This window comes from Lissotriton vulgaris, chromosome 10, assembly GCF_964263255.1.
Source record: "Lissotriton vulgaris chromosome 10, aLisVul1.2, whole genome shotgun sequence".
Classification (NCBI taxonomy): domain Eukaryota; kingdom Metazoa; phylum Chordata; class Amphibia; order Caudata; family Salamandridae; genus Lissotriton; species Lissotriton vulgaris.
Genome location: NC_141698.1, coordinates 560,106,418 through 560,125,052, shown reverse-complemented (window position 1 = coordinate 560,125,052; position 18,635 = coordinate 560,106,418). Strand labels below are relative to the sequence as shown.

Below are 18,635 nucleotides of genomic sequence, written 5' to 3'. Positions count from 1 at the left end.
CAACGCGCAACCTTCTCTCTCGTGAACGTAGAGCGTGAATGGCTTACTGTAATCAGGTGTACCTAATACAGGAGCTGAACACAGTGTGTTTCGTAACTCAGAAAAACTCTCCTGACATTCATCAGACCATGGCACCGGACTCGGAACATTTTTCCCAGTCAAAGCTACCAATGGTTTTGCTAAAAGTGAAAAATTTGGGATCCACTGTCTACAGTAAGAGGTAATACCTAGAAAGGCACGTACTTCTCTCTGCGTGCGAGGAACACTCATCTGCATAATTGCTTTTATTCTCTCTGGGGTCAACTTTCTTCCCTCCTTTGACAAGAGATGACCTAGGTAGGTCACTTCTTGGCAGCAGTATTGCATTTTCGAAGGTGATACCTTGTGATTCAAATTAGACAAATGATGCAATAACGAAATTGTAGCTGCTTTGCAAGTTTCCTTGTCATCGGTAGCCACTAGAAGATCGTCTACATACTGTACTAGAGCAGAACTTGGAGGAAGGACAAAGGTATCTAACTGGCTTTTTAATGCTTGACTGTAAATAGATGGGCTCTCACAATAGCCTTGTGGAGCGCGTTTAAATCTGAAACTTCGACCTCCTAGACAGAAGCCAAAAATATCTCTACTTTCCTCGGCTATCGGAATGCTGAAAAAGGCATTCTTCAAGTCAATGACTGAAAACCAAGTAGCTGTAGCAGGAATCAGTGTTAACAAGGAAGTAATGTCTGGAACTACAGGAAACTGCGGAACTACAATCTTATTAACTTCTCTGAGGTCGATGACAAACCTATACACTGGAGGCTTTGTAGGATCAGTTCGTTTCAAGATCGGTAATACAGGACTGTTACAGACATTTCCTCTAGTTTCTTCAACCACACCTTTCTTAATCAAATCTTGAACAATCAATAAAAGTGCACGCTCACCTTCACTAGATATTTTGTATTGAGGAATTCTTGGAAATTTTACATTTGCTTTCAAAGTTACTACATATGGTGGTATTTCTAAGAGGCCTACATCATTAGGACCAGTCGCCCAAAGAGAATCAGGGAGTGAACGCAGCTCTGGCGGGAGTGCATCCATTGACAAATACATCGGAGAGGTGATTCTTTTACCCAATGTAAGCTGTACTCCTTCCGGAGAACAGTATAATGTCGCATATAGTTGTTTTAACAAATCTAAACCAAGCAGATTTTCATTACAACCTGTCGTCAAAATCAGGGGTGCTTTCAAGTGACACGGTCCAACAGAAATAGACAAAGGACCAGATATCGGGTTGTAAACAGGGGCGCCTGAAAAACCTACAGAAACATTTGTTGAGCCGGTCAAAGGTGCGCCAGGGAGTTTCGCATGAATGATAGAACTTTTTGCTGCACCAGTATCCAACAGAAACGGTTCGACTACACCTGATGTTGCTACTGCGACATAAGGCCCACTCTGATCCACTGGAACTGATACTACTCCCTCTCTCTGTCCATGGCTGTCCTAGTACACATTTTGCTGAAATCCCTCATCCACTTCACAATAGTCTTTAACAAGATATTGTTGAGATCTATTTTGCTGAGTCGACTGGCCATTTCGTTGATCAAAGTGATTGGAAGGTCGATCATTCGTTTGTGGAGGCATAGCACCTCGCCCTCGACCTCTAGAATTCTGCACAAAACCACCACGACCTCTCTGAGCTGCTGCTGCATTATTTTGCGCTAAGATCGGACATTCATTCTTGTAGTGACCCTCTTTCTTACAGTACGCACACTGGTTCCACTGATATTGAGGTCTCGGTGAACTATAATCTGTCCTTTGATACGAGCCCTGTTGCGTATTAGTCTGATTCGTACGAGGCGGATATGCCTGTTGCAAAAGAACTTTAGTTTTTAAATCTTTCGTTTTCTTGTCTGATTTCTCTTTTTCCTCTTTATCCCTGTTTTCATAATACTGTGCAGTTGCAAGTATTTGCGCAGTTGTAGAAACAGCCCACGCACTCTCTGAATCCTTTAATTTATTGCATAACTCAGGTAACAAATTATGCACAAATTTATCGACAAACAGTCTCTGTCCTCCTTCTGTGCTCATATCCTGACCACTGTGATCTACAAAAGTCTCTTCGAACCTGGTGAAAAAGTCGGAGACACTTTCGTCTTTCTTCTGCCTGCATGCTGATAACTTGTCCCAATTAACACGCAATGCGGGCATCAGAGTCTTCATTAAGTCGATTATTCTACCTGGAAGATTAGCAATTAGGGGTTCGGGTTTTGCACCACCTGTTTGCTGACCATCCGCTGCAGTGATGGCTGCCCAATCACCACCTAAGGCAACTTGATGATCCTCTCTACGAATTTTAGCCCAAATTGGTTGCGGAACTACATTGCCAAATAACATATCGATGTCCGCTAAATTCATTATACAAGCCTCAACTGTCTGTGTTAATTCCTTATAGTATCCAGCAGGATTCTTACGCGAATCTGGCAAGGCCTGCTTCACTGCTAGCACTTCGGCTCGCTTCCACGGAATGTGTATCCACACCCTTTGGAATTGCGCCGGAGCGGCTGCAATACCATGGGCCGCATTAGCTTGCACAGCTTCGCGCCAAATTGGAGGAACCTCCCTCATTGGATATTGGCGACTTAGCTTCGTTTTACTTTTCTCTAAATCTCTTGGTGAACGAAGTGATGGGTCATTTCTATAACTTAAAATCAGTTCCATCGCTTCCTCTATATTTTCACCTACTATCATTCCTGCAGCAAACTCTTTCTGAACCTTAATTAAGTCTTCTAGATTTGATTCAACATCATCTTCTTCTATTTCCTCACGTAACAGCGAGCACATCTCGTCAAAGACATACCGTTGCGTTGGTTCTTTCCACTGCATAAATGTATCTAGCACATCTCTCGTACTATATCTCCTACTCTTCGAAATCCATCTGAGAGCCGTAGAATCTAAAATTCCCCGTTCCTCAGTACTCGGAAGCTGACTACGTCTCTGAACAGAGTCAGAAGTAGGAGTCTTGATTAAAGTTTTATATAAAGGAGACAGAATGTTAGAAACAGAATCAGTGATTCTTCGACGAACAGAAAGTGGAGTCAACACACTAGCAGACGCAGAGAACACAGTAGAGGTAGGAACAGATAGCGGGACAGTAGAAGTATCGAAAAAGATAGTTTGTGGAACAGTAGGTGTAAGCGAGACAGATACAGGTATAGAAGTCGGCAACCCAGGAAGGGGAGGAGCCGTAGGAACATTCACATTTACCACAGGAGGTACAGGAACTTGATTCTGAGGGGCAGGAACACCAAGTTGTCCAGCAACCGGCAATAGAACATTCGGTACAAGTGGAGCCGTAGCACTTGTGCATACGGTGGAGGTGACCGTAACAGATAAGACAGCAGAGGATCGTTAGCTGTTTTCGATGGCAGGGCAGGGTAGCACTTGTCAATCGCTAAATTATGCTCTCTAATGGCCACCTCTATGGCCTTCTCTGACTCGTTAACTTGCAGCTGCTTAGCCGCTTGTTCTAGAGTCAACTCTTCTTGCTCTTTCTGTTCTTTCTTTAACCTTTTCATTTCTCTCTGTTTAGATTCTTTTCGCCAGTAACGGAAAGAATCAAACATTGCCGGCCGGGCTTTCTTCCTAAACAATTTCGCTTCTAAATTGTCAAGGATTTCGGGTTCAAAACTACCATGCAGTGGCCAACTAAGGACACCATCTTTCTCAGTGTATCGGACCCACACCTCATTATAAGATATAGGACCCACACCATGTTTACAATACAAGTCATATAGGGGAGTCCCAATCGGAGGAACCAGACATGAGTCCTCCAATCGTGAGTCACGGTTGCAACCAAAACAAGACAACATACAATTCTTCCGACTTACCATTTTTCAGACCGGAACACAGAACAAACAAAACAAGAAACAGATATGTGCTCCTGAACCAAGAACTTAGGCCTACCAAAACGAACTGATGTATCGATACCCAAACTAAACCAAATAGATTATCGTAACCAGAACAACCAGTGATAATCTTACGAAACCAAACCAAACCAAGAATCGAAAACAATTTAACAACCCTTACGAAGTGAGTAACCAGCTAGCTATCACTAAAATACTTAACTGAGGCACTGAAGACATCACCAAGGAGAAACCCGTCACGTTTCGCTGTACTAAGAACTGCACCTCGGGTCCAAGACAGGGCGACGGTCAAGGCAACGGCCCACTGCAGCCGTCCTGAACGGGAACCCTCGTGGAAGAGAACTTCGGGCCACTTTTGCGATATGCCGGGATCGATGAAGTGGGGCGCCTCCCTCAGGAATCTTCTCACGAAGCTTCTCGAACTCTTCAGGCTTTTGGACCGGTACCGAATGACGTCGCCCCACGTTGGGCGCCAATTGGAGTTCTGGACTTTTTGGTTCCGTCCAGAGGTGTCAGGGAACAACACCCAAAGACCCCGGAGTTCCACCTGCCTTGGTGCGCAAATGAACAGAAACACGGGCTTCTCGATGGTGGCGTCAAAGACCAAAGGTTTATTACTGCAGGGACACAGAAGTCACAGAAACCACACATGGGTAGATTCTAGGAGCCTGTTCAAATTGTACAAAGAGGGTTGCTCCTTATACACTAAATTTTGGCCTTCAGGCGAATTCTTCACATGTTGGTACATTCCCAAAACCTTTGTACCCTAAACAATAAATATCTGGCGTTACACAGGAACCGTCGATAAAATCTGATACCAAACATCTATGAAGAGGGGTTCCCACTAGTTCATCACAATCCCTTGTCAATATTGCATTCAAGAGCCGGACCGCCTCATCATAAATTTCGTTACCTCCCCCTAATAAAGATTCAGAAAGAAAGAAACGGAGTCAGGTGTGGAAGATAGAAAAGCAGGATAAGAGATGTTTGTAGGTTGTAAATGGGCAAGGCTACCGGCTTCGGCCTCCTAATCATGATCAGGACAATGGACACGAAGACCGGTTTGGTGGGGCTGGCCTCGGGCAGAGGAGGCAGCCTTTGTCGAGTCATGCAGCTACAGCGTGATCTGGTTTAAGGTGCACGTGTCATGAGGTGAATCTCCGGCTAAGGCTACGTGTCCTTAATCGAAATGAAGTGATCAGAGGTTATTGCGTATGTGAGGGCAAGAAACACAAAATGGCTGCCATGATCTAAGATGGATGCCGTGGGTAGATCAGAAATGTGTTCATAACAGGAGCGCTCTTGCTCGTAGCATAGCGAAAACACCAGGATATGCTAAATGGATCATTTGCGGTTCGCTGATACCAATATTATGTATTTCCGACAATATTGAAAACACGGGTTCAAATCGTCACGGAACCTCAACTGGCTGAGAGTCGAGAGCCGCGTCAAGTTTAAGGCCCTCTGCATTGCTTATAAGGCTGTACATGGCATGGGACCTAGGTTCTTGATTGAAGCCTTTCAACTGTATACTCCCAGCAGGCAGTTAAGATCGGCCAACATCAGTCTCCTCCCTGTGCCACGCACAAGATCGGTCACCTGACGAGACAGGCGCTTTCTTGTGGCCACTCCAAAACTTTGGAACCTCCTGCCACTAGCCATCAAAACCGCTCCGAATCTGATGAGCTTTCGCAGGCTCTTGAAAACATGGTTGTTCAATCAGTAAGAGGATGGTTTGATGATAGACTCCAGTTGCCCTACAGCGCCGAGACACCTTCGGGTATTTGTTGCGCTATAAAAGTTGCGTAAATAAAATAAATAAAATAAATAAATAAATACGGCATTTATCAGTTAATTCCGCCAAAATCAAGTTGGAGGTAATTTTGATTTTTTGCAGAAAGTCTTTTTAGACTGCTCAAATGTTAACAAAGTACAAAATCAACCTTGCACAGAATCATGGATGAAGCAAATCAGTATCTCGTCATGATCATATTTTGGGAAAACCTCTTCATTGTTAAACTGAGAATCTACCTTCCTGTATTCCTGCTAAAGCAGCGATAGCTTCATGGATCAATTCTTCACCAGTTAAAATTAACCATCCCCTTCATCAGATGGGTCATTAAATATGTTTATTGTTTTCAAAGGAATGTAGTGTCAACTGGGATTGCTCTTCTGTGGAAATCATTTATTGAACAATACGATAAGAATGCATTTGTTATTCATCCCACCTGAAAGAATGGAAAAAATCAGTGTAGACTCCGTTATCCCAAACATCTGCATGATTTTTATTTCTCTTGTCTTTAGAATCTTTCAAGCAACTCGAATCTGTGGTTCTGAAGACTGCAAATGTTCAGTCTCCGAATGAGGAGAACTTGTAATGATGGGTAAAAGTGAGAGTTAGTCAGAAGTTTCAGGAAAGAATAAAGGAGACATGATGGCGGAGTGGCCTTGTAAAAAGGCTTCTGAATCAGGACAAGTAGTTTGAAATTACATACAGGCATATGCATCAAAGTAAATACCGGTCGTAAATGGGCAGATTCTCAGAATCTGCCCCTTTGCTCCCGGTATTTTTGCATTTGGGATGCATTATCCCAAATGCAAAAATCGCAATTTAAAGAATCTCTAAATTGAGATTCCTTAAATTGCGATTGCATTTAAGGAATCCCAAATTGAGATTCCTTAAATGCAATGCATGAAAGTAAAAAAAAATAGCAAATTCGCTCATGGTAATTTGCTAAAAACTTTGAAAAAAGCACTTTTGTGCATTTTTCAAAGTTTCATGTTGCACACACACATGCCATTAGGGCATGTGTGTGCGCAACATATGTGCAGAGATCAATTTCAGGGGGTGCAACAGGGTGTCATTTTGACACCCTTACACCCTTGAAATTGCATGAGCAATTTGCGAGTACCTACTGGTACTCGCAAATTACTCATGCAATCTCCAATTCATTCCTATGGGCCTGTAGGCCCATAGGAATGAATGGGACACCATTCCTTAATTGCGACTAGCAATTTGCGCGTAGCAATTAAGGAATGTTTAGGAATCGCTATTTTAATAGCGATTCCTACATGCATAGGCTTTTGCTATTCCTAAATAGCGATTCCTTAAAAATCGCTATTTAGGAATAGCAAAAGGCTACGTTGATGCATCTGCCAGATAATTTCTTAACTGTGATCTGGTGGATTTCACGAGATTTATTCAATAATTTCATTTCAAAGAAAATACGTTTTTTGTGCAAAACATAATGCCTGCTGTAGCAGCAGTAGGCTGTGGTAAATGTATCATAAATATTTCAAAATCTGTGTTTTTAAAACTTTTTGCTTTGTGAATGTTCCTGTACAGGAGCAAGGTTGAACAAGGGTTGCTCAAATTTTAGAGACAGTGAGATGATATGATGGTTTGTTTTTCGTTTGTTTCATTAGACTCCAAGATTTCCAGGTGGCAAAATTAAAATTTTACCCAGGCCAATAAATATGTAATGAGAATGCAACATGAAAGGCTGCAGGGTAAAGAACAAAATAATTACAGAGCCTGTGTCAGTATACTTTGTAAAAACAAAAACCTTCTGTAAAAGAAGTTCAGGAAAGTACCTTGGGAGGTGATATTATCAAAATCACTGTGCAAAGGGTACAAGATGACGTGTTCCAGCAGTTCCGCGTGACATACATAAAAGAAAACAGAAGGAATATGTACCTGTGTTTTTTATTATTGTTCTCAGTGAACACAGGAAAGCACCTATTTTTTTATTGTGCATCTTAATAGCAACAAAACACCTCAAGAACAAATAAACTAATTATAGTACATAAATATGTCTCTGATGTGGCTAATAATGTGGACAGAATGGTAGATCTGAATATGATAAAACATATTCCGTCATGTTTGGAAGGTTTGGAGCGGTCTATTAAGGTGTTCATAGATCTTGCTGATACAAAGATAAATAGCAGCATAACTCAGCTCCAAAGTCCACTAGAAGCCATCACCCAGTCTCCAAGTGTGCCTTTGTAGTTTTCAGTGTAATTGAATACATGAGGCATAAATTGATGAGGTGGCTCTCTCCAAGGGTGCAGTAAGACAACCTATGCAGGCAGGGCTAACACACCAAAAATTGGGGCCAAGCTAGCCTTAGAGCCAACACAAGAAAACATAGTGGCAAATTGAGCATTTTAAGCAAAATGCTCAAACCCCATACAGGTATAAAAAAAATATGTTTGAGCGGATTTTATAATGTTTATAGGCTTTTGACAGAGCTTTTTAAAACGGGTAATGAGTAATTTGACAATTAGAAATTAGCTCCTACAAATTTCAATACAAAGCACTTTAGAACCACTTTTCACAAAGCTGTTTCTAGATGTCCCTTTTTGCGGATTCCTTCTGTGAAATGACAGTTAACTCATCCAATAGTTTTTATTCCATATTCAGAAAGATGCTCCTGCATGACTGTGAACCAAAAAGAAATTTTCAATCTGCTCATCCGGATTCGAGGCCACGCACATGTACCGGTCCCAGAATATTTAGCTTTGTGTGTTAATGCACTAGGTTTCAGGATGTGTGATTGGCTTATCATAGGGTTTGATTCCTAATGCATCTTCCTTCCATCCTGAAATTCAATATGAGAGTGCCACTCAGTTGGCAATTTTGCTGCCTGCTGATGACCTTGCCATGAAATGGCACTACCCTAAATCAAACTAAAATAGTTGTTGTTAGAACCCCATATTGAGCAGTTCTTGAATGCGAAGACCGAGTTACATCCACGCAAGCAAGCTACCAAGCTTAAACAACTGGCAAACTAAGAATTAGACTGAAATACATTTGCCACTAATGGTGTTCTAGCAAGCAAAGCATACAAATATTCCTTCAAGGTCCACAAGACATAGACGTTTTGGCTCACATGTAATGTGCTGGTAAGCGGTCACTCCAGCAGACACAACATTGTACCTAATAATAGCATATGTTATTAGAACAATAACCATGCTTTCATTTCTTTTCTAAAGCCTTCAGTACATAAAGTCTCAACTCCACTAATATATCAATGTTGTTTTTAAATCCTGTAGGGTCAATGTGCCTTAAAAACAGCAGTATTTGTTACAAATGTCGGTGTAATTCCTTGGAGAAGAATGGCCACATTCTCTATAATGGTTGTTCTTGAAGGTGTATACTAATTATTGCAATTGGCCTGGCCTGAGTAGAGAAAGGGACAACCTTGAATGGGACACAGGCGTGACACCTGGCAGACAACATTGCTACCAGTTTGCCATTGTAATACTGGAACAAGTGGTGCATAAAGTTGTATTTTTATTGTACAGTGCTTGTGCATTGGTAATATACTATAACCAATATCAAAGTTATGCTGCTTACAGGCACAGGCTTAGCTTTATAGCAGAATATTGTATCATAAGAATTCTGTAGCCAAACTACAAAAGTTTGAACGCAGCAGGACACAGCAAAGAAATGCCTACAAAAGGGAAGTGCTGGTGTAATTCCTTGGGCCAGACACCATCCCAGAGAAAAGCACACAAGCCATATGTTAAAGTAAATTCTACATCCGTCTTAAAATGCACTCTGATCATAGAGGAGTTTTCTTTAGGATGGAATAGGTAAGGCTTTGGTTAGACATAAATTATATATTTTGTCTTCAAATAGCTGAGCTATCTCTCAGTCTACCCCTAGGTCAGACGCCAGACACCTGAGCTATTCCTCAGGTGATAATGCTCCATCACCAAAGGACAAAAGCCACAACCTATCATTTCTGCTCTATTTAATCTAAAATTGCCACAGTCCTCTGTTTAGTGCCCCCACTAAATATACTTTAAACCAACAAAGGCTAGATATGAGTTGTTACTTATAATGTGCAATGAACACCCAAAGGCATTTTGGCTCTGAACTAACAACATTAAAAAGGAAATGAAGATAATCAATAAAATAGATGAATTTTAAGAGCATTCTTAAACATCGACTGATCCACTATATTGCACAGGCCCAGACGTGGAGCATTCCATATAGAGGTAGAAACAAAAGGGAAGGAATATAACAGAGCCATGGCATGGTGGATGCAGGCAGGGAAAATGTAGAATACCCACCCCCATCCCACACAAGGGGAAAGCTCCTATCTGTGTATTGTATTGATAAAACAAATACACTCTTTCAATATTTATTTTCTCAATACAAAATGGTTTGCCCAGTGGGGCTTTAAATAGTGGCTGCCCTCATAGCACACAAATCTGAGGCATGCATGTGGGGATCTCTAAATTGGGAGAACTGTCCTCTGTCTGATTGGTAGAGGCAATGGTCTTTTCCACCATGGCAGATCTGCCAACTGTCCACTAGATTCAAAATAGCCGCCTACGAATGGTCTACAAGGTTACAGTATGCAGAGCATTTGACATATCTGGCATGTTTGGTGGTCTTTGTGTGCCACCAATATCTATGCATGATCTTGAAAATGGACTTAATAGATGAGTACCAGCACTCTGAATATACACACACACCTCATTTTAAAAAAAATATGTAATAGTTAATTGTATTGTCAAAGCAAAGACAGAGGTGGAAATTAATTATGTACTATGGGTTTACAGCAGGTAGAAAATTGGGCAGACTAGATGACCCCAAACTTAGACTAATGCATTGTAAGCTATGCTCCCGACTTTATAAATATCAAGACAGAATTACAAAGGCAGCTTTGGGGTCTAACACCATGGTTCCAAGTTATGTAAAATTTGGTTAATAATTTGTGCACACAGTATTTCCCACTACTTTGGTGGGTGAGGAGGTATTTAATGGGTAACATAATTAACGTTTTCTGAGGTTCCCACCTCAGAATGAAACCTAAAATGTGGAATTTGTGTTAACCACACTGATTACTGAATGTTTTGCATTTATGTCTTAGAATGTTATTCTAATAGATTTCCTCAGGCTTTTTCTGGTGATATGTGTCAGGAGAAAGTTACAGAGTGTGGTAATTGGTGCACAACTCAGAATTCTGATCCGTGGGAGTGTGCTGCTTAAGCATTCAATTCTAATTGAAGGACAGAAGTATGTGAATGCAGTCTAGCCTATTTTTGAAGTGTATTGGATACGGCTACAACAGCTGAAAGTGTGTCAGAAACAAAACATTTATTTGCAATTACTCTTGGGTATAGGAGAGAAGTGTGGGGATGGATATGGCCACACAAGCTAATACTTAGGTAGTTGTCTGTGTACGTATAGTTTGAACCACATAGAATATGGGGCTAAGAAAGTGGAGACAGATGAAGGAAGCTACCCTTGGGAGATGCCAACTCATGGATTTAATCAGTTAGGAGAGTGCATTCAAACAATCCTAAAACACACTTTGGGGAAAAAACAACTTCACATTACAATGGGGAGTACAGCACCCACAATAAACTTTGCTTAAGGCAACAATTACCGAGGATCAGGAAATGGAACAGAATTTGGACAGCTAGGGCATACATTAAAATTATTGATAAAACCTGATGGCAGAATGTATAATTTTTTCATTCAGTCTCTATTTAGTGCTTGATGTCATGAATAGGTTCAGGGGATCAAGAAAATAAAACAAGACAGAATTTCTGTTATAAGTGTGCTTTGGGCTTCTCAAAGATTACGAAAGTGCTATACATGTGACACTACAATAAAATATCACTGCCTCTGTTGATTACATTCTAATGATGTCTAACATTTTCTGTCTTTTGTTGAAGTTGAAGTTAAAATGTGCTAACTTACCACTGCTGTGTGTTTCCAGATGAGGTGGGATCTGATAACTGGGTTTTTCATTTCTGTTTATCTGTCTCCAGGCACTTTAAGTAGCCCACAATAGTCTGATTACATGTCATAAATTCCTGATGAAGTGCAAACTGCTGATCTATTCTGCATCCTAGTTGTGATCAGAGTCCTCTCTATAAACCTAGGTAACGTCTGAGAGCCTAGCCTCTAATCTGTGATGCATGGAGTTAAGCCTAGTTTGTCCTGATTCACATCGAGACACACCACTGCAGACCAACAGTATGGAAGAGCTGGACTAATTGGGCTGCAGTACCCACCTCAGTCAACTATATCAGGCTGAAAGTTATATATCCCTTGATTCCACTTACGAAATCACCTCAGCTTCAGATGGAAAGACAGAGTGATATCAAGGAAAGCTGGCAAGAGAATTTCACGCTCTAACACTTTAAGAGTGATCCATCTTGTGGGTGCCAAAGGTGAGCTGATCCCACTTAGTGTGGAAGCAGTATTCGGAAACAATTGAATGGCCACTGATAGGCCAAACATGTAGGCCTTCCAGGTGTGAAAGGCCTACTGTGAAAGGATCACAAATAAAAACATGGGAAGGGCTTTGTGATGCTGCACCTCATGAAGTTACAAAAAAGATAGTGGTGAGATACACACCTCTGTATTCAAGTTTTACTTGTAATTCTTCTTTAGTGTACTCTCCAGTTTCAACTGTATAGGCGTGCTCGCTTGCTTTGTGCTCCACCCACTTGCGCAGCAATTTAGTAAGAACACGAGGGCACCACATTAAGATCCCAACCAAGCTGCACAGCCAATCTCAAGCGAGTCCAATGAATTAAATTCATGATAAACTCTTCCATTATTCCGCAATTTTATCCAATATTATTCATCCTTTTTCTCCCCTTTTTTTCAATTCATTTTACTCCTTTTCATTTAGGTTCATTGCTGTTCATGAAAACCCAGGAGAATGTCTGTTTCCACAAGCCAGGCTTTATTTAAAATCACCCAATACATTTAGGGAAAATCACTTCTTCAGGGGTGTCTACAATACAAAAAATTAAACATCAGTGCCATTATAATGTCTGTAATATAATAATCATGCTAAACAGGACCATGTATAAAATTATTCGAACATTACGATGGTGCTACTTGCAATTCCCATTACTCTTTTATTTCCACAATTGTAACTCTAAGCACTAGTCCATGTTAAATATCTCAACTAGCCACGTTCTTCGTGATATCTAAAATCAGGCATCCACAATACTAACTGGTTCTTGCCCCTCTGTTCCCCCCTGGGGCCTATGTTAAATCTCAACTGCAATGTTGCTATGCAACACACTTACCGTGACATGTGCTGTTCAACCTCCCTAAAAAAAAAGCTGTTCTGAATATCCTCTCATGTTTAACTTTGTTCAGTTGCATCTCATGATAAGTCCTGCCATTGCTCCTGCACATCTTGTTAACCAAAAAGCTGCATCTACCTGATGTAAATTAACACTCGCTTTTATCACCCCACCTACCCTCAACTAAACTGTCACGTCCCGTGAAATACGCTGTAAACCAAGGACTGGATTAAAAAAAAATGAGGCGCCAACTCACTGGGATCGTTCTAGTCAGTAAAACTCCATTACCCAGAATACCCCTATGCATGCATCACCAAAACTTAAACCAGTGACACATGGCAGCGGACCTCAATGACTGGTACACTGACTGCAACTGAGCCAGAATGACCTTTCTTTTAAGGGGACAGGAGTATGGGGAAGCTTTTTGGAGAGAAGTGAGAGGCTCTAAGTCTGAGGTGCGAGAGACACGTGGCTAGGAATTAGGAAAATGGAATGTAGTAGAGGTCTAATAAGCTGAGGGTTGATGGTTGCTTGGATTACAGGGGAGCAGCAGACATAGCAGTCTGGAGCATGTGGCCCTGAGTCGGTGGATGGACAAGTAAACACTCTGTTTTTAGTTAGTTGCAGCCGGCAGCCTGCTAGTTCCCCAAAAAGCTCACGCCAACCAGAAGACAAGTTGGGTGAACAGTGAGCTCTCTTTCTTTGCTAGGATGGTAAAAACCTTATAGTCAGGTGGCTGGTGATCAGGAACATTGGTGATCTTGTTGCACTTGGTAGGCTTGTTAATTCAGTGGCTAGCGTAAAATGGGGCAAGGGACGCCTCTTTTGGGGGATGGGAGGGGAACAATGGATGATCACATGGGGGCAAGTACTAAGTGCTACCAGAAGGAAAAGGACCCAGTCATTCTTCAGGCAACAGCAACCAATGAGTTGGAAGCATTCCCACCATTTGGTGAGTGAATGATGTCAATCCGTCATGCTATAACCCCTCCTGGCTCCATGATAATTAAGCAGCTGAGGGACACATTGTCCGGACACTGCCTTACAAAGCATCATACAAGGTAGGCTGAGGCTCAAAACTTTATGTGCTCAGCTACACCAGTTTTGTACAGTACCACACAATGTGTGAAAGTCTCCAGTCCCTCAACGATGGTGGGAAATTGTTGAAAATACATTAACCTTACTCAAAATGTGTGACACTTGACAGAGCTGAAATCTGGGAAGAGGATCTTCGCTAATTGTATATAGCGTAGCAGCATCTGTTGCCACAATCTGGTAAAAACCAAGAAACTTTTCGCCAGTTTCTGAGCCACTGTCCAAAAAGTACCATCATGAAAACCTTTATTGGCTCCATCCGAGACAGTCCTGTAGTTTTCTGCCTAAAAACAGCACAATACCTTGTATTTTTTTCTTATCTTCTACTGAATGTAATAGTGTCAATGCCATAATTTCAATTATCTCATTTACCACCGGATAAGAGAACAATTGAGCCACCAATTAACTACTCTGAATCTGCACAGAGTAGGCATAATAGCTGCATCACATTTGAATCAATATCAGAATGACCTCACAGTGCCAGCTTTCCTGACACAGGAACCGAATGGAACTAAATATTTTATACATTTATGCCAAGCTGCTTGATTTTTTATGAGTGGAGGGCAATAAAACAGAAGCAACCTGAGGATGGAGGTACTCATGTTGCATTAAAGCTTCTTTGGGCTGACAGCTGTTCATGCTTTGCAAACCTATGCATGGCATGGTTTTAAAGTTGCAATCCCAATGAAATTGTTGGATCGACTATTATGAAATATATTAAGGTTTCAGTTACTGTTTTCCAAACATTTAAAGATTGCACAATTGTCTCATGTTTTCTCCTCTTCGAAGGAAGAATCAAAATTCAGTCTGTGTTTGGCTGCAAACGACAATGGTCATGCCATGATGGCAGCAGACTATTCAGAAACTGAAGCACTACTGAAATGTTTGTTGCCCACCTTGCTCTTCCAATATCTTAAATAGATGTTGGTATAAGTACAACAATATACATATGTAAATACAGCATCTAATACCATTAGAGAAGTATAAATGTCAAGCAAACACCTAAATAGAATTCTATGTCCCCATACGTCTGACGAAATTGTATTGGACCAGCAGTCAGCCACATTGTACTGTGCTGCAATGCAAAAAGAGACTCATTTTGCCCTGCAACAAAGTTAACCTGTTTACGTTTGGTGTGTACTGTAAACAAGTGCTCTTTACCTGCAAGCGAACTTCTGCAAAGGAGCATTTGTAAATTGCAGATGTACTTGGTGATAGTGTGAAATGCACAATTGAAAAGAGCATCCTTGCTCCTCTGCAAAACGTACATTTATTTAGACCTAAGTCTACAGAGGTAACTAATTCATCTGTAGTTGAGCCAAAGTCAGGAGTGGAAGGTTGAGACAGAATAGAAGGGTGGTATACAGGGTATGATAGGCAACAGAGGTGAAACTGAGATCAGGGTGTGACAAGAGGAATAAATGTTGGGGGCTGATATTGCTTACAGCATATGGAACTTTCCTGGTTACCCACCAGATGGGAATGGAAACCAGTGTCTCGGGAATGATAAAGCTGTCACAGAGCATGCAGCATGACTGTGCCAATGCCCCCAAAGTTAAGCTATACATATTGCCAGCAGTGATCGGAGAAGAGTCTTCACCATTGATGATGATTCCTGCTTGGCACATCATACACACCAAGCTGTGACAGTCGATCAACAATAGGAGATGCAATGTGTGTGTGAGATACATAGAGGTCTGTAAAGGGGGTCTTGGATGCGATGCAGCAAGGAAGCACAGACAAGTGTCTTAAGCTGATTGAAGCTAACATAGTGACCGTGAGTGGGAAGCACGCAAGCACAAGAACAGTCTCCATGACAGCTTCTAACAAGTATAAACGAACTCCAGGTGCTGGAAACAGGTAACGCCCACTCCTCCCGATTACTGACAGGGGCAGGAAGCAGAGTTCTTGACAGTGTTTCCTAGTTCAGGAACTGGCTCGTGGATAGATTTCACCTCGTGCACTGGCAGTCAGCAAGGGCTATATCACTGAATGCAGGTGAACAAAAGTAGAGTCTTGTCTGAAAACACATTTGCGGATCCTAGGTGTAGGGATTGTGTTCTTCAGCTTACTGCAGACAAATACTCCTTGCCCACACTACTGGAAATCCTTCAGCCTGGCTAAGCGGGCGGTCCATTGTCGTGCCCGGTTCTGCAGCATAGTTGTGCATAACTCTGTGTGAAGAAGCGCCATGGCCAGAGGGCAACCAGGAGATGAACACTTGTCAATGGAGATTACAGCCAGTGATGCCCCGGTTACTAACCGGTAATCTTCATTACTCCGAGTATAGTCTTCCTCGCCACATGAGTTACATAGTGAGCTTCAGCTCCACCACAGAACCCTCCAAAGTAAAAAAAGCCTCCCATCCCCTCCCAACATGGCCGACCAGTCACCCCTGACCTCTATAAGAGGCGGGCCGGCCCAACCAACAGCCTGAACCACCAAGCAACAATGAAGCTGATAGCCATTCAGGGAGGGGGAGGGAACTCATGTGGCGAGGAAGACTATACTCGGAGTAATGAAGATTACCGGTAAGAAACCGGGGCATTACCTCCTCGTTAGTCTTCCTCCTCGCCACATGACTTACATAGTGAGCAAATACCCAAGCCAAAATGCTTCATTGACCACAAGAGAACAACACCATTCAGTGAAGCAAAAAACCAACACAAGGTTTAATCAGTACAAACGAAAAGAAAACAGGAATATCAGGAAACCTGAATCAAGACACAAAAAGGGCCATCAAGGAGCCACCGCACCAGCACTCAGCACGGCCCCAGCGAAGTCCCCAGGAACCGAGCCACCCAGGACAACACGAGAATGTACCATGAACATGAGGGGGGACGACCACGTCGTCGCCCAACAAATCTCCTCAGCGGAGACACCCCTGAAGGAGGCCCAGGACACGGCCACACTCCTATTGAAACGACCCTGGACCCCCCCCCGGAACAACCGAACCCAGTGAAGCATAGGAAAGGGGGATAGCCTGCCTAAGCCAGCGACTCAAGGTGTAACGAGAGGGCTGGTGGCCAGAACGAACTGGACCGAATGACACGAACAGGCCATCACACCGGGAAAGGGAAGACGTGCGCTCAAGGAAAACCCAAAACAGCACGCCGGACATCCAGCAAGGACAGGGAAGGATCCGTGTCGGGAGGGAAAGAAGGCAACGACCCCTCCCGAGACCGGCACACCAAGGAAGGAACCTAGGGAAGAAAACGGGGGCCATGACGGAGAACCAGCCAGTCAGGCAAACCCCGCCAGAAGGGAGGAGAGCGGAGGAACGAACCCAGCTCGCCCATCCGACCGGCAGACATAAAGGCCACCACGACAAAACACTTGAAACGTGAGAAACCCATAGCCCCCGAGGCCAGGGGTTCACAGGGCGGACCCCGAAGGGCCCGCAGAGCGCGGGGAAGATCCCAAGGGGGAGACAGGCAGAGCGACCGAGGGTGACGGAGAAACAACTCTGAAGCAAACGAGCCACCCGGGAAACCAGCCAGTCGAAAACCGGACTGCGGAAGGCACGCAAGGCTGTCCACCGAGCCCTCAGGGGAGAAGGGGCCAAACCCAAGGAAAAAAAAACCTCCGCCAGAAATCCAAGAACCGCAAGTGATCCACGGAGGCGGGCACAGCACCCTGCAGACCGCACCAACGTGAGAAGGAAGACCAGTGCCGGGCATAGGAGGACAAGGCGGAAGACCGGCGAGAGCCCTGCAGCAAATCCACCACCCCTGAAGAGCAACCACGGGAAACACCCGCACAAGAGCCAGGCCTGCAAATGGAGCCAGGGCAACACCGTACCCGGTAGCGGGGGGCCCCATAAAGGTAAAGGAAGAACCGGGATTGGCCAGCAGGCCTGAACCGCCAGCTCGCAAAGGAGAGTGTACCAGGGGTGGCGAACCCATAAATATGGAATGCCACACGAATTTTGCGTGTCATCCCTGCGCAGGGACCATGCCAATCTTCCCAGTATCATCCCAACTTTAGTATATGCGCTGCTGAAGCGAGCACTACAGGAGACCGGAGGGTAAAAAACAGGCTGTTGGTTGGGCCGGCCCACCTCTTATAGAGGTCAGGGGTGACTGGTCGGCCATGTTGGGAGGGGATGGGAGGCTTTTTTTTACTTTGAAGGGTTGTGTCATGGAGCTGAAGCTCACTATGTAAGTCATGTGGCGAGGAAGACTAACGAGGAGGTAATGCCTGCTACCCAGTCCCTTGGTTCTACTTGAGGCGGTTAGTGGTGCTCAACTGGATCCTGATGCTCTTCATTGACTTTGATGAGTTCTGGGATTCCTTCCCTAAAGAAAATACAGCACACTGTATGCTTGCCTTCACTGTGAGCCCAGATCACTAACACTGCAATGACCGCTGCTAGAGCACCTTGTTCCCAGTGAAGAGACAAAGCTGGGAGAGACTGGCACAGCCATAAGTGGACCTATGACACCTGACTGGGTTACTACAGAACTTCCTCATAAGGGAAGTACAATTGTACATTCATGGTATTTTGTGTCCCCAACAACACCACTCCATGCTTCCCAACAAGCCCTCCGATATCACTCC

At 43.3% G+C, this 18,635-nt stretch overlaps 1 non-coding gene across 1 annotated transcript; it reads right to left on the bottom strand.

Moving 5' to 3' along the window:
• Positions 1 to 17,978: 17,978 nt before the first annotated feature.
• LOC147688529 (U6 spliceosomal RNA) lies at positions 17,979 to 18,086 on the bottom strand. Its single transcript, XR_015300793.1, has one exon. It is a non-coding gene; the product is annotated as a U6 spliceosomal RNA (small nuclear RNA).
• Positions 18,087 to 18,635: the final 549 nt, after the last annotated feature.